Raw genomic sequence first — 17,130 nt, forward strand, 5'->3', positions numbered from 1 at the left:
ACTTCATCAAGAACTTAGATAATATATATGATATCTTAATTTTGTGTAAGGTCAAGTATGTGGTTTTCTTTTTCGGAGTTTAGTGCTAAAGCAAGGATTGGGTTCCCTATTTGAATCCAAACAGGGTTCAAGGCCCCACTAAATCTAAACTGAGACATGGATGGAGATCATGACTTAGTTGATGCTCAAAACACAGGTGCAACAAAAAGCCTTTCCAGTTCCGGTATGCAAATACTGGAACTATGTTCCATTAAGAAAGTGTGATGATTGTTGAATCTCGGATTTTGATGATGAAGTCAATTGTCATTTGTTGTCTAATGTATGTGTTGAGATAAGTATGCAGGATTAACTACGATGAAAGTAAGACATGCAGCAGGAGTTGCGCCGGAGTCATGACAATGATCACGTTGGGAGTTCGAGAGCTCGACGGAAGTTCGGACAGTCGTCGGAGGTTCTGCGAGAACAAATCCGAGAAGTCCAGAAGCTTGCCAAAGGAGCTCGTCGGAACTTGTCAAGTGGATCGTCGCAGTCCAGGAGTTTGCCGGAAGTCCGCAGGAGCATCACCGAGGGTTCATCGGATGATCGACGGAAGTTCGCCGGAAACTCGCCGGAAGAAGCAAGTGACGCACCGAAGCAAGCTGCAGAATATGTCTTAGGAAATAATCGTAGTTAGCACTTTGATTAAGTTAGAAATGGGAGGTGATCCCATTAGCTTACTCCTGAGGCAATTGGGCCCCTGAAGAACTCAAATTGAGTCGAATGGTTCAACCCATTCGGACCCAGGTTGTTGTGGGAGGTGCAACCGCCCAGGCAGGGAGGTAGCACCGCCCAGGCTATGTCTCCCAGCGAGACTGGGAGGTGCAACCGCCCCAGCCAAGAGGTGCAACCGCCCAGGGCTCAGTCTCCGAGCGAGACTGGGCGGTGCAACCTCTCCAGTCAGGCGGTGCAACCGCCTGAGCTCGGTCTTCGAGCTCTGGCAAAGAGGTGCAACCGCCCCTGACAGAGGTAGCACCGCCCAGAGGCTCAGTCTTCGAGCTCTGCCAGGCGGTGCAACCTCTCCAGTCAGGAGGTGCAACCGCCTGATCCCGGAATTCCGGGATTTGATCGTTTTGAGCTCCAAATTTGAACTGGGTTGGGGCCTATAAATACCCCACCCATTCAGCACTGAAAAGATACAGAACTACATCGAATTCTTGATCTTTTTTGTGAATCTAAGAGCTCAAATTTGTGTAAAGTCCAAAAATTCTCCTCTTTCTGTTCTTCAAGTCTTGAGTTGTAAAGAGAGGAGAGAAAGGTTCTGTAAGGGTTGTCTCCTGATCCCGTCAAAAGGAGTGAAACTGTAAAAGGGTAGTTGGCCTTCGCCTATTGAAGGAAGGCCCCTAGTTGACGTCGATGACCTCGTCGGTGGAGGAAGCCAAAAGTGGAGTAGGTCAAGATTGACCGAACCACTCTAAATCTCTAGTTTGCTTTTATTTTGAGCACTTTATTATTACTGCAAACCTCCTACATAGCTACTGCTCTTCTGCGCTTTTACGAACGAGTTTCTTTACAGTTTACGTTTATGTCTTGATTCCACTTGTAACTGTAAACTGTCTTCTGTGCTTTTACGAACGAGTTTCTTTGCAGTTTACATTTACGTTTTGATTCTACTTATAACTGCAAACTGTCTTCTGCAATTTTACGAACGAGTTTCAAGGTTTAGACGAAAATCTGCATTTAGACGTAAAACTGCATTTAGACGTAAAACTGCATTTAGACGTAAATCGGCTTTCCTCGCACAATCATCAAATTTCAGTTTACGTTTACGTCTTGATTTCAACTGCAAACTGTCTTCTGCGAGTTTACAAACGAGTTTCAAAGTTCAGACGTAAATCTGCGTTTAGACGTAAATCTGCTTTTTGTAGATTACTTTTTGAGCTGTACAATAGCAGCACACTGTCTTTATACTTCTGCTTAAACTGTTTTTGATCTAATCAAGTGATTTACGAATCGGCACTTAGACGTAAACCTGTTTCTTCGTACGAACGTCGGATTTCAGTTTGCGCCGATATTCTGATTTTCTTCATAACTGCAAACTGCCTGCATAGATTGACTGCAATCTTGCTTAGTATCAACTTTCATATAGAACTGTCTTTATCGTTCAAACGCAGCTTTCGATTTTAATCGTACAAAGTTATCCGCTGCACTAATTCACCCCCCCCCCCCTCTTAGTGCTCTCGATCCTAACAATTGGTATCAGAGCCCGGTTAACTCTCAAACGGATTAAAACCCAAGAGAGATGGCTTACGCCGGAAACCAAGAGGGCCATTCCATTACACGTCCACCTATGTTTAATGGGATAGACTACACCTATTGGAAGACCCGAATGAGGATCTTTCTTATTTCTATGGACGTTGAACTCTGGAATCTTGTCGAGAATGGTTTTTCAAAGTCTTCTCTTCCAATGATCGATTGGAACGATTCGGAGAAGAAGGCTTTCGCTCTTAATGCAAAGGCTATGAATACCTTATTTTGCGCACTTGATAAAAACGAGTTTAATCGTGTTTCGATTTTTGAAACTGCATTTGATATTTGGCACACACTCGAAGTGACTCATGAAGGCACAAGTAGAGTGAAAGAGTCAAAAATCAATCTTTTGTTACACTCTTTCGAACTTTTTTAGATGAAACCGAGTGAGACTATTGGCGACATGTTTACCCGTTTCACGGATGTTGTCAACGGTCTAAAAGGACTCGGAAAAAGTTTTTCGGATTTTGAGCTCGTAAATAAGATTCTAAGATCCCTTCCTAAGAGTTGGGATCCTAAAGTCACTGCTATTCAAGAGGCAAAAGATCTAAACAACTTCCCTCTTGAAGAACTAATTGGGTCATTAATGACCTACGAGATGACTTGCAAAGCTCATGAAGAGCAAGAAGACATCCTTCCAAAGAACAGGAAGGATATGGCACTTAGAACTTTGGAAGATCACTTGAAGGAAAACTCAAGTGATGAGGACTGTGATGATGACTTGGCACTTCTGACAAGAAAATTTAAAAAATTCATTAAAAGAAACAAGTTTAAGAATGACACTAAAAGTAAACTTGAACCCAAGAAAGACCAAGTTATTTGCTATGAGTGCAAAAAGCCAGGACACTACAAGAGTGATTGTCCCCAAGCCAAAAAGAGAACAACAAAAAAGAAGGCGCTCAAAGCAACATGGGATGATTCGAGCTCGTCTAAAGAAGAGGAGTCCAACACCGAGCAAGTTACTCATTACGCCTTAATGGCCATCGGAGAGGAGGTAACGAATTTATTAGATGCTGATTTATCTTTCGATGAATTATTAAATGCCTTCCATGACTTATTTGATGAATGCAAGATTATCAATAGAAAATACAAATTGCTGAAAAAGGAGCATGATAGTCTTACTTGTGATTTTGATAAGTTAAAAATTGAATATCATGATAGTTTAAATTCATGTATCAAATGTCATGATCTAGAAACTCTCCAAAAAGAAAACCTGCTACTTAAGGACACCTTGAAGAAATTCGAGGTTGGTAGCAAGTCATTGAACATGATCCTTGCAAACAAGGGTCACGTTCCAAAAAGAAGTGGAATTGGATTTGTGAGAAGTCCTCACCTAAATCCAACCACCTTTATAAAAGGCCCCATCTTACATGTTCAACACCTAGCAAAATGTAACTTTTGTTACAAAATTGGACATAAGACGCATTATTGTCCATTCAAGAAAATTAGTCCAAACAAATTGATTTGGGTTCCTAAAGGAACCATGATAAACTCTATGCAACATGATAAACAATGTAGATCTATCCTTCAGGCACCCAAAAGCAAATGGGTACCTAAAAATTATCCTTTCTTGTAGAAACCCACACCATCGCAAGCTAGGAGCAAGAGATGGTACCTTGATAGTGGATGCTCAAGGCATATGACCGAAGATCCATCTCAATTCTCTAAGCTCACTAGCATAGACGAAGGCTATGTCACCTTCGGAGACAACAATAAGGGTAAAATCACAAATGCGACCTAGATACAATCCTGTTTAACTTTTCAAGAATTAGAAACGTATGATTCCCAAATTCACATATCCCTGGATTTTCGAACCCATCAATTTCATCCTTTCATAACCTTCTAATTTAACTCGTATCATGAAATAACTAACTCTGTCATGAACTTGCAAGACTTATCAACTTGAAGAAACTATCACAAACATATGTACGACATTGAGAATGTGCACATTAAAAATCTACCTTGATCGTGCCAAAGTCCCTGTCTTAAAATGAAAATTCTTACGTAATTACGTAAGTAAAGTTGATTACTTGGAATGAAACTTCTCCTCAAGACAGAAAAATTTTCAGATCAGAACAAGTGCTCACCAGGCAGTGGCACCTCCCCAGTTGGAGGTAGCACCTCCAGCTGTCAAGTGTTGCAAGCGGTTGCACCGCTCCAGCCAGAGGTGCAACCGCCCGCAACTCTGCCCCTTTATAACTCAAGCTAGGGCCGGCGGTGAAACCGACCCCAACTCATTTCCTTCCCCTTCTACTCTCCTAAGCCTCCTCCATCCCCATTTCCCCCATCTAAGCATCCCAAAAGCCCTTCATTTTGAAGCAAAGCATCAACATTCCTTCCCTTTCTTGAAGGTCCCTCTCTTGAAGATCTCATTAAGGTACTCTCTAAGAAGCTCTTAAACTCTGTTTCTAGAGTCATTTACTTTAGCTCATCACTGTTATTCTAAACAGCAGTAGTAATGGGATTAAGAAGATCCTCAAGGGACAAAGGAAAGAGGAGATTAGTAGAAGACTTTGATTCCACCCTTTTCGATTCAAAAAACCATGCTGAAAAATTTTCCTCTTTTGAACTTAGGAGTGTCAACAAGGGAAAATACGTAGATTTAAGTGAGCTAAGAGACTTAGAAACAATCCAGTGGTTTGTAAACTTAGATCTACTCCCTATCCTACAAATTAATGAACCCATTTATCCAAGACTAGTAAGATTGTTTTACAACAACATACTAGTAGATGAAGAAGAAAGGATGTCCACCTATCTCTTAGGACAACATATTTCAATTACGGATAGATTCATTTGCGACATGATAGGCATTCCAATAAAAAGTAGAGGACTTTACTTTAGAGGATCATGGGATGATGAAAATGTTGGAACAACATACGTTGAAGCCCTACAAACAATTTTTGCCAATCCGAACTTAGAATTTGTTCCTAAAAGTTGTGAACATTTACTACCTCTAAACACTAAGGTACTTCATCACATCCTAACTAGCATCATTCTTCCTAAACAATATCATCACGATGAAGTAAGCCAATTAGAATTAGGAACTATGTATATGATCATGAAAGGAAATGACATTTGTCTTGGTTATCTTATCCAACAAAATATGTTGGAACTATCTAAGAAAGACATGATGCTCCCATATGGTGGTATAATAACTAGAATAATGAAAGCCTATGATATTCTAATACCACCGGAAGAAGAAGTAATAAAAGTAGATAGATTCAGCATAATTAATAAAAATCTACTTCACCGATTAAGATGTTTTTATAGAAACGGTAACTGGGTTAGAATGCCAAGAAGAACTGATCTCCCTCAACCTGAACCAGAACCGGAAACACCAGTCTTTAGGGGTACCCAATCTCCTCCGATCTGTCCCTTTGAGGAAACACATCCGTTTGAGCAAACTCACACAACATCTATCGAAGATATTGGGATTCGGATGGACCGATTCGAACAAAGACAAGAACGGCTTGAACTTCGACAAGATCAAATCCTAACTGAGCTGCAGCAAATTCATCGACAATTTGACTCTTTATTTAGGCACTTTAACCTTCCACCTCATGAATGAGCTTGTATGAACACAATCATCCGTTGTTGTTATAAACTCCTCATGGACTTTGTCTTTAATATGGCATGTTGTAAACTCCTTATGTTACTCACCATGAAGGATTTTGTCTTTGATATGGTTACCTGATATGTTGTAAACTCCATATGTTACTCTTTACCTTGATCTGTAAGCATATGCAAAGTTACAAACATCTCTTGTTGTTTATCTCGGATTTTACATTGAAACTAAATGTTTTGAAAACCTTATGCCTTGATAAATATAAAGTGACATACCAATGTAATTGATAAGTCAGCAATATATCATTGATACGAAACATCAACTAGCTGATATCTTTACAAAACCTCTAAGTGAAGAACAATTTGATTTCATAAGAAGAGAATTAGGAATGTTGATGTGTCTGAATACTTAAACTAGCTAAAATTATTTTTCGGACATTATTGATTACATGACTTGGTATCACTTGATCAAATAACATATTGAAAGTTATGTGACAAATGTTTTTGAAAATCAGTAGCTTACTCATATCCGAATGCATGTAAGAAGTTCATCTTATTTTCGGTTTGAATGCTAAAAATAGGATTTTCCTGTACACTCTTATGAAAGCTTTTTAAAAAATGAGTTTTCTCCTTCAAGCAACGAACTATAACATAACAAGGAGAAGAGATATTCAAAGCATTATATGTGTCATGCCTTCCTTTATGTGCTTGATAACCTGCTGGAATCACATCTACCATGCTTTTTGATAATGCTACCATGCTTTTTGTTGATGACAAAGGGGGAGAAAAATATGAATTGATATGGTTGCTATTACTGATGTTATGATTAGGCCATACCTGCTATCACTGATAATGATATGATTGCTATTACTGATGTTGATATGGTTGCTATCACTGATGCTATAATTAGGCCATACTTGCATCACCAAGAAATATATGATTGCCATATGCCCTGTATCAAGATATCAAACAAAAATTTGCATCGTACGAACAGATATCTTACCATGTGATGCAATGCTACAGTTGCTAAAATATTCGAAATGTGTACATCATGTAATGATATCAAAATCTTGCTTCACAGCTTTACATGTCGATATCTTATAATATGATGAATTGCTACAATAACCATCATTAAAACTTGTTATATTTGAAAATGTATGTCAAGCCTTGACATCATCTTCAAAAAGATACATTATGATAGGAATCATGATGGGAATATGTCTCTTGAATTTATAAAGTTTTTAAATTCAAGAAGTATGGCATATAGACAGGGGGAGTTAAGGTTAACTCCATTATCAATTGATTGTCATCATCAAAAAGGGGGAGCTTGTTGAATCTCGGATTTTGATGATGAAGTCAATTGTCATTTGTTGTCTAATGTATGTATTGAGATAAGTGTGTAGGATTAACTACGATGAAAGTAAGACATGCAGCAGGAGTTGCGCCGGAGTCATGACAATGATCACGTTGGGAGTTCGAGAGCTCGACGGAAGTTCGGACAGTTGTCGGAGGTTCTGCGGGAACAAATCTGAGAAGTCCATAAGCTTGCCAAAGGAGCTCGTCGGAACTTGCCAAGTGGATCGTCACAGTCCAAGAGTTTGCCGGAAGTCCGCAGGAGCATCACCGAGGGTTCATCGGATGATCGACGGAAGTTCACCGGAAACTCGCCGGAAGAAGCAAGTGACGCACCGAAGCAAGCTGCAGAATATGTCTTAGGAAATAATCGTAGTTAGCACTTTGATTAAGTTAGAAATGGGAGGTGACCCATTAGCTTAATCCTAGGGCAATTGGGCCCCTGAAGAACTCAAATTGGGTCGAATGGTTCAACCCATTCGGACCCAGGTTGCTGTGGGAGGTGCAACCGCCCAGGCAGGGAGGTAGCACCGCCCAGGCTATGTCTCTCAGCGAGACTGGGAGGTGCAACCGCCCCAGCCAAGAGGTGCAACAGCCCAGGGCTCAGTCTCCGAGCGAGACTGGGCGGTGCAACCTCTCCAGTCAGGCGGTGCAACCGCCTGAGCTCGGTCTTCGAGCTCTGGCAAAGAGGTGCAACCGCCCCTGATAGAGGTAGCACCGCCCAGAGGCTCAGTCTTCGAGCTCTGCCAGGCGGTGCAACCTCTCCAGTCAAGAGGTGCAACCGCCTGATCCCGGAATTCCGGGATTTGATCGTTTTGAGCTCCAAATTTGAACTGGGTTGGGGCCTATAAATACCCCACCCATTCAGCACTGAAAAGATACAGAACTACATCGAATTCTTGATCTTTTCTGTGAATCTAAGAGCTCAAATTTGTGTAAAGTCCAAAAGTTCTCCTCTTTCTGTTCTTCAAGTCTTGAGTTGTAAAGAGAGGAGAGAAAGGTTCTGTAAGGGTTGTCTCCTGATCCCGTCAAAAGGAGTGAAACTGTAAAAGGGCAGTTGGCCTTCGCCTATTGAAGGAAGGCCCCTAGTTGACGTCGGTGACCTCGTCGGTGGAGGAAGCCAAAAGTGGAGTAGGTCAAGACTGACCGAACCACTCTAAATCTCTGGTTTGCTTTTATTTTGAGCACTTTATTATTACTGCAAACCTCCTACATAGCTACTGCTCTTCTGCGCTTTTACGAACGAGTTTCTTTACAGTTTACGTTTATGTTTTGATTCCACTTGTAACTGCAAACTGTCTTCTGCGCTTTTACGAACAAGTTTCTTTGCAGTTTACATTTACGTTTTGATTCTACTTATAACTGCAAACTGTCTTCTGCAATTTTACGAACGAGTTTCAAGGTTTAGACGAAAATCTGCATTTAGACGTAAAACTGCATTTAGACGTAAATCGGCTTTCCTCGCACAATCATCAGATTTCAGTTTACGTTTACGTCTTGATTTCAACTGCAAACTGTCTTCTGCGAGTTTACAAACGAGTTTCAAAGTTCAGACGTAAATCTGTGTTTAGACGTAAATCTGCGTTTAGACGTAAATATGCTTTTTGCAGATTACTTTTTGAGCTGTACAATAGCAGCACACTATCTTTATACTTCTGCTTAAACTGTTTTTGATCTAATCAAGTGATTTACGAATCGGCACTTAGACGTAAACCTGTTTCTTCGTACGAACGTCGGATTTCAGTTTGCGCCGATATTCTGGTTTTCTTCATAGCTGCAAACTGCCTGCATAGATTGACTGCAATCTTGCTTAGTATCAACTTTCATATAGAACTGTCTTTATCGTTCAAACGCAGCTTTCGATTTTAATCGTACAAAGTTATCCGCTGCACTAATTCACCCCCCCCCCTCTTAGTGCTCTCGATCCTAACAATGATCTTCTATGTTATAACTTATGTGTTTTCTCGGTAGTCATATATGACCAAAAATGAGGTTTAATATTATAGTTGGAGTCGTCAAAATAATTTTTCTGCCTATAAACACCAGACTATGTTTATCAAAATAAAAATTCAAGTATAGAACAAAGTCATCCAAAGATAGAAAAGAATATTACTTGCAGGATTCTTAAGGTTCGAAGAGATCTAGATTTCTTGCTCCATACAGCCACAGTGACACTAGATAAGGGATTACTTCTACAATTATCTTCTCCTATTTCCCTCGAGAAAATAATTACTGACACACAATGACAGTGTTTACGAGGCTAACTTATGGTTGTGGATCATAATGCCTCTGAAATTTGTGTACTATTTGCTTTTTGATTTTATATGCTATTTTAAAACAAAAACTTCTTTTCATTTATGTTTTTAGGAAATCTCAGCACAGTTCCTTCTCATTTTTGTTCAGGCCGCTGTGATTGACTAACTTAAATCAGTATTCCAAAGCTTTAATTCATATATATTCGAAATGGGACCTGTGCTTCAGTATTGTCCGATTGGTGGCTTCATTTATGGGGCCGTAGCAGGCGGTATAGATCCTCGAGAAGGGTGCATGTTCTACTGCCAAGACTGATACTAGACGGCAATAACTAGGTTCTTTATGGTTCATGCTTGGGTTCGATGCTGCAAAGTTTAGTATGTGAGCATAAAAACCTTATTATTATATAAAAAATTTTAATATAAAAATTTGACATCAAATAATAATTTATTTAAATTTATAATGTGTATCTTTTGATGATTCTCAGAAATTTTTTTTCTAATATGTAAGTATATCATGCTCCAATCTAAAGATCACAACGATAACTAGATGTATCTTCTTCTTCGATGGATTTAGGGATAAAATAGATATAAGAGAAGATTTATAATCTCTGATTCGCATGACTAAAGAAAAATAAAAGAATATCTATAATTTCTTAATTATGTCACATATCTATATACTCGTGTATCCGTATATAGTCTTTAAAACGTCATGTCTATAAATATTTATAAACGAGAGAATAAGGTTTAAGATAAATAATTATAAGGGTCCCTCTCATCAAGATCATCTCCTAAATAATTCTATCATAGTTAGACTTTCTTTTCCATTGACTATAACTATAATCAAAACCCATGTCATAATATATTTGCTTAATTAGAGAGGGTTACATAATCTAATATTTTTATGTTTGGCTCATTAATTAATAAGATATAAAAGGGTTAAAAATTAAAATATAAATAAAATAAAATTTATTTAAAAATAAATTTGTCTAATTAGATTCTAAATTTTAAAAACCATTTATATATGCATAAATTTTAAAAAATAGGTTAATAAATCTAATAAATATAATAATACCACATTAAATCTGACTTCTATGTATCACAATACTATTAAACCTTTCTAATATAGTCTAAAATAACCTATATAATTTATCTTATCAAGATAATCATATCATCACATTCAACCATATTATGTACATATATAAATATGAACGGATATCATAAACAAATAACTTTAAAAATATAAATAAGAATATTAATTATAATTTTCACTCAAATATGTATCATTATATCTTTTATGGGTTACTCACAAACTATTAGGATTCTAGCTAGGAGAGTCCTAATTAAGAGGGACATTCATGTAAAACCTACATAAGCCGACCCCTATTAAAGAGGTGAAGTGGCCGACTAGGGTTAGGAGGTTATTTCTTATAGAAGAATAAGGAGTTGTAAAGGAATATGAGTCTTGAGTATGAGTCATATTAGGAGTTGGTTAGAAGTATGAGTCTTAAGTAAGAGTCCTATTAGGAGTTAGGGTTTAGAAGCCCTATAAATAGTCATGTAATCCACCTCTTTTCATAAGCAATAGATGAATCTTTTCTGCAGCCTTTGAGCAGCAACTTGGAGGGAGGAACCCCTATAGAGTTCCAAGGAGGCCGATCCCCTAAAGAGATCAACCCCAAGTTTAGAATCTACAAGGGTTCTAACATCTAGTATCAAAGCAGCGTTCTTGGCGTCTCGCTGCCCTTCCACAGCCATCCATCAATCCTCCATAGCCACCCAAAGCAATTCCCACAATTGCTTAAAAGATCGTCGCCAAATTCTGCCATCATCTCCACCACCACGGATCATCCTTTGATCTCCTCGTGAATTGCAACAGGTTCTGGTTTCCTATCTTACTACTGCTGCAATCTAGTTATCTTTATTCAAAAATTCTAAAAAAAATTATTCCTATATTTCTGCATAAACTTTTCATCACAAAGTTTTCATCTCTACGACGAAAGATACATTGCAGAATTCCAACCGCATAGCACCATCTGTTTGATCTTGCTACTGTGCTTTTTCTATCTAAATTTCTACGAAATTTTTATGACATCTTTGACACTTCCTAATAGTGGATTTCCCTTCTGTTTCATCGAAAAATTTTCAATATAAACTACTGATCTTTTATGTCCAATCTGCTACACTTGAAAATCTATGCTGTAGAAAATTTCAGCCGCATATTGTTGCTTTAACCCATCTATTTGTAATCGTTTTTTAATGAAATTTCTTATACACTTCATAGATTATCTGGGCTTCCATCTAAGATTGATCTATTAAGAAATTCATCTCTAAAAACGATTTTGTGTTGCTGCAAATTTTCGTCGTAAACTGCTGAAATTTTTCGATGATAATTCTGCTATCGCAACTTGCACCAATTTTCTTACTGTTATACTGCCGAAATTCTCTTGATTAAATTAGACATCCTTGCTGTCATATAAACTATGATTTTGTTATCAATTCCCTCCTCAATTATCTCAAGTTTTTGGTAGAAATTGCATCGAGAAACCATTGTTTCTTCGACGATAATTCTACTCTTACAAGACAGCACATACTTGCTGCAACTTCCACTGATTTCTATCAAACCTTTGCTGTCATCTACCACAGATCCAAAACTTTCATCCACAGCCGTAAAACTCCACTAAACCACACCCTCAAACTGCACCCAAAACAGCCATAAAACAAGCCTAAATCGTAGGCTACATCCACCGATCCACCAACCCTTTCGACCATCACTTCTCTCAACCTATACATGCCTTTAACCTAACAACAAAAGAGATATCTTAACATCATAGATTTAGAGGCATATATGGCATCTAAGGGGGCAATCAATGCTAAATTCGAAGCCTTGGAGGCGCGAATGGAGGATAAGATTTGGATGCTCTTTACCGAACTCAGATTGGGCCGACCACTAAGCCCGAAAAAATCATATCAAGGAGAGAGCTTTGCCCAATCGCACCAGGCCCGAAGAGATGAGTCCTAAGGGAGGGGAGGCTCTATGATTGACCCCAACTATCCATGCATGAGGGTAAATTTTCTTAGATGGGAAGAAGGAGACCCGATTAGTTGGATCTCGTGCGCGGAGCGATATTTTCGGTACCACAAAACCGCAGAAACATCTATGGTGAAAATTGCAGATATACATCTTGAAGGGGATGCTATACAGTGGTTTGACTGGTTTGAACATACTTATGGAGTCCTTTCATGGCGGCAATTCAAAGAAGGACTGTTGATACACTTCAGACCAACCGATTACAAGAATATTGACGGACAACTAGCAAAGATCCGACAAACCTCCACCATTCAGGAGTACCAAACCAGGTTTGAAAGGTTATCTAATCAAACTCATGATTGGTCTCAAAAACAGCTATTGAGGACCTTCATTGAGGGCTTGAACCCAGAGATCCGAGAAGAAGTTAAAGCGCGATAACCGTACACGCTTATGACAGCCATCTCTTTCGCACGACATCAAGTGGAGCAATTGAACCATGAAGCTTGGAGGACTAGGGTCACTCCTCAACCAGCAATATTGAAGCCCTTAGCCCCCCTACTGTCGACCGAGTCCCTACACCAAAGAGGTTAACAAGAGAAGAGCTTCGGGAGCGATATGCAAAGGGGTTATGTTGGCATTGCGACGAGCCGTGGAGTAGTGAGCATCGCTGTAGTAAAGGAAGACTTCTTATGATTGAACCAATAGAAGAAGAGATCATTGAATATCCAGAAGAGAGCCTTGAACATAAAGAAGAAGATGTAGAAAAAGAGCCACAACCGAATATTTACATTACTGCAAACCTTCTTACGTGCTTTATTTCCTCATTACCTTTGCTGCACACCTTTACGAACACGCGTTCAAGTTAAGTTTTTCAAGTTCAATTTTTATCGTATGAAAGATTTGTCGAAACCAACGTTTTAATCCGCTGCACTAATTCACCCCCCCCTCTTAGTGCCGCTCCAATCCTAACAGGAGTCTTAAGTAAGAGTCATATTAGGAGTTAGGGTTTAGAAGCCCTATAAATAGTCATGTAATCCACCTCTTTTCTTAAGCAATAGATGAATTTTTTCTGCAACCTTTGAGCAGCAACTTGGAGGGAGGAACCCCTATAGAGTTCCAAGGAGGCCGATCCCCTAAAAGATCAACCCCAAGTTTAGAATCTGCAAGGGTTCTAACACAAACCCATTTATAAGAATATGTTCTTTGTAAGTTTTAAATGAATAACTCAGTAATCAGTATAGTGAAACTCAAGTTAGTAATTAATATTAATTAGTTATAAATTTTTTTATCTAATTATTAAGTACTTTATATTATAATGCATAAATATGCAATGATACTTGTCTTAGATAAGAAAAATATTGTGATATATCACAAAGTATCTTTAGCAATTTGATAGTTAAGTTTATTCATATAAAATCCTGAGATAAAATTTTACCGTTATAAAGCTTGATTAGTAACTTTAAAAGCATGCCACAAAATCAACTTCTATTATTAATAATATAATGATGTATTGCTTTATATTTTTCTTGTAAATTGCCTCTCAAGTTGATATATATATTAACCGTAAAGTGGACTTTAATAAGGTAATTTTTAAAATTTGCACCTAAAAAATATTATCATTTCAAGCTGATATAATTTTATACATGTGAGCTTATGATCCTTCGTCCTTTCCAAATATCTTATTATTTTCTTTATAGTCTTTTAGTATTTTCATTCTTGGGTAACTCTAGTATCTACCCAATATTTTAACTAAAATTGATATCTAATTTGGCATAGGTTTAAGCATATAATAAACTTTCAATTGCACATAAAGAATATTTTCTTTATCTGTCTTTTTCAAGTCATTTTTAAAAAGATTTATTTTGATTATTTTTTTTTTATTTTTATCATTTGTTGAATAAGATTGTATACTAAATCTCTCTAAGACTCGGTTAATATATTCATTTTGAGATAAACTTAGAAATTCTTAAGATTTATCTCTAATTATCTCAATATTAATAACATAATATGTCTCATTCATATCAACCATCTTAAAATTATTGGTGAGAGATTTCTTGATTTAGTATAATAAACTAAGATCACTATTGGTAATTAAATTATGATCTATATATAATTCTAATATAATAAATTTACTCCCATTGATATTTAGATATAAATATTAATTAATAATATTTTTCTTAAACATTAAAAAAATAATGATATTACAAAACTTTATATACTATTTGTTGAATGCTTGTTTAAAGTCATAAATGGATTTCTTAAATTTATATACCAAATTTTATATTTCTTTCATTTTCTTTGTGAGTCATTTAGGTTAACACATATAAATCTATATTCCTAATACGAAAACTTATTTTCACACCCTTATGATATAACTCAAAATCATAATGAACCACTAATGCAATGATAATTCTTAACGACTTCATTTAAAAAATAAAAAAAATATCTCAATATGGTTGATGCATTTTGTATGAGTAAAATCTTTGATCATAAGTTATAGTCATTATATTATTCGATGTTACCCTTTCAGTAATATTTATATAACAAACTTTTTTATAGTTATTGGGCAATTTGATGAGTTCTCAAACATTATTCTGGTCATTGATTTTAACTTTTCTTTCATTATATCATAATAATTTTTAGAATCACTATTTTTAATAACTTTATAAAAACAATGAGGAATCATTTTGATTCTTATATTATAATCTGATTCTTATAGATATATCACATAATAATAAAAAATGATAGGTCTTATTTTTCTTTGAGATAATCTCAAAACTATTGATTATAGTTATTCTAAAAGACCATTAACAGTAGTATGATAGTTCATTAATATTATTTTATTATTCGTCTTTACCAAATCATTTAATGCTTTGGGTAATAATAATCTCTTGAATGATAAAGGAGTATCAACTTATATCTTCTCGATATCAATATTAAATTTTAAGATTTTTAATCATATTAATTTAATATTTTCTAAGAATCTTACATTACCAACAACTATCCTCGTACTATGATTAGGATAATAAAATATGTACCCCTTTAAATTTTTTTGGATAAATAATAAAATATCTAAAAATAGTTCCTGAATCTAATTTCCTCAATCTTAAATATGTAAATATCTTCAGTTAGGTTTCCTATTATTCTATAACTCAAAAGAAGTTAATGGAATTGACTTACTATGAACCATATTCAGAATATATATAATCATCCTTAGAACTTTGATAAGACCCTAAAGTCTTATCGTAAAAAAGAAGAAGAGAAAGGGATGATCACTTCGAGGGGATCGACCTCATTGATCGCAAGAAACAGTTACATCTCTATTTATAGAGTTCCGACTTTAACAATCCCGCTGGAACGTAACTATAAAAAAAAAAAAAAAAAAAAGGGAAAGGAAGAGAGAAAGCAGAGAGAGAAGAAGAAGAAGCCGCAGCCACGCATCCCTGCTTCCTCTGCTTGCGGCCAGCCCACCGCCGCCCCTGCTCTCTGGCAGGCCGTGCCCTCCCTTGCTGCCTCCTTTCCACCGCCGACGCTGCTTCCCAGCCGATCGACCAATGCCGCCGCTGCCCCCCAGTCGGCGACCTCTCCTCCTCGCTTTCCCGTCTCGCTCGAGCGAGAAGGATCACTGGCGCCGTCTCCTTGCCAACGGACCACCCCTTCGTCGTTGAGACTCTCGGCGATGCTGCCCTAACTTCTCTGCCACCGTGCCCCCCCCCCCCGGGTCGCAGCCGCAGCCACCAGGTGCCCCCCCTCTTCACGGCGACCGAAACAGGGCAACTCACCGCTGTTGCCCTTGTTTCCAGCCGCGCCTCCTCCAGCACTCCTCTTTCCCTCGAGTGCCGTTGCCGCCCAGCCGACCCATCATCGCTGTGGGCCACCGTGCGACGACGGCCGCTCGCCTCCCAGCTGCCGCCGCTCCACCTTGCTCTGCATCTAACCGAAACAGAGCACACTTGCTCTGCCCTTGTTTCAGTCGCGCCACACCTTGCTCTGCATCTAACCGAAACAGAGCACACTTGCTCTGCCCTTGTTTCAGCCACGCCATAGTCGTGTGGGTTCCCTTGCTGTCGCCACCGTCGCTGCTACTGCCTAGCTACTGTGCAGATACCCTTGACTAGACATCAGAAACAAGAACTGGGGATTACCGACTTGCAATCATACGCAATGGCTACCGATAACTCAGTGAAGGCACAAATGGAAGCGTTGGAAACCAGAATTGAAAATCGGCTACAAGAAACTCTTCATGATTTCAAAAAGAGCTTGTTACAGTACTTTAGCGGGTTTCAACAAGATGGAAGCTAAGTTCTACGCTAAACAGATTGAGAGACACAGGAAAAGGGCCCCAGGATGGTGACACACACTACCCACGTATCAGGGTAGAATTTCCACGATGGGAAGATGGGGATCCGACCAGTTGGATCTCTAGGGTGGAAAAAAATTTTCGTTTTCACATAACTCCAGAAAAATCTAAGGTAGAAGTGACCTCAATCCAACTCGATGGAGAAGCAATCCAGTGGTATGATTGGTACGAAACTTGTCATGGAATTCCTTCGTGGGAACAGTTTAAAAGAGGACTTCTTGTTCGCTTTGGCCCATCCGAGTATGAGAATGTTGATGGCCAACTCGCCAAAATTCGTCAGACTT

The sequence above is a fragment of the Musa acuminata genome, chromosome BXJ1-2, assembly GCF_036884655.1.
Source record: "Musa acuminata AAA Group cultivar baxijiao chromosome BXJ1-2, Cavendish_Baxijiao_AAA, whole genome shotgun sequence".
Taxonomy (NCBI): domain Eukaryota; kingdom Viridiplantae; phylum Streptophyta; class Magnoliopsida; order Zingiberales; family Musaceae; genus Musa; species Musa acuminata.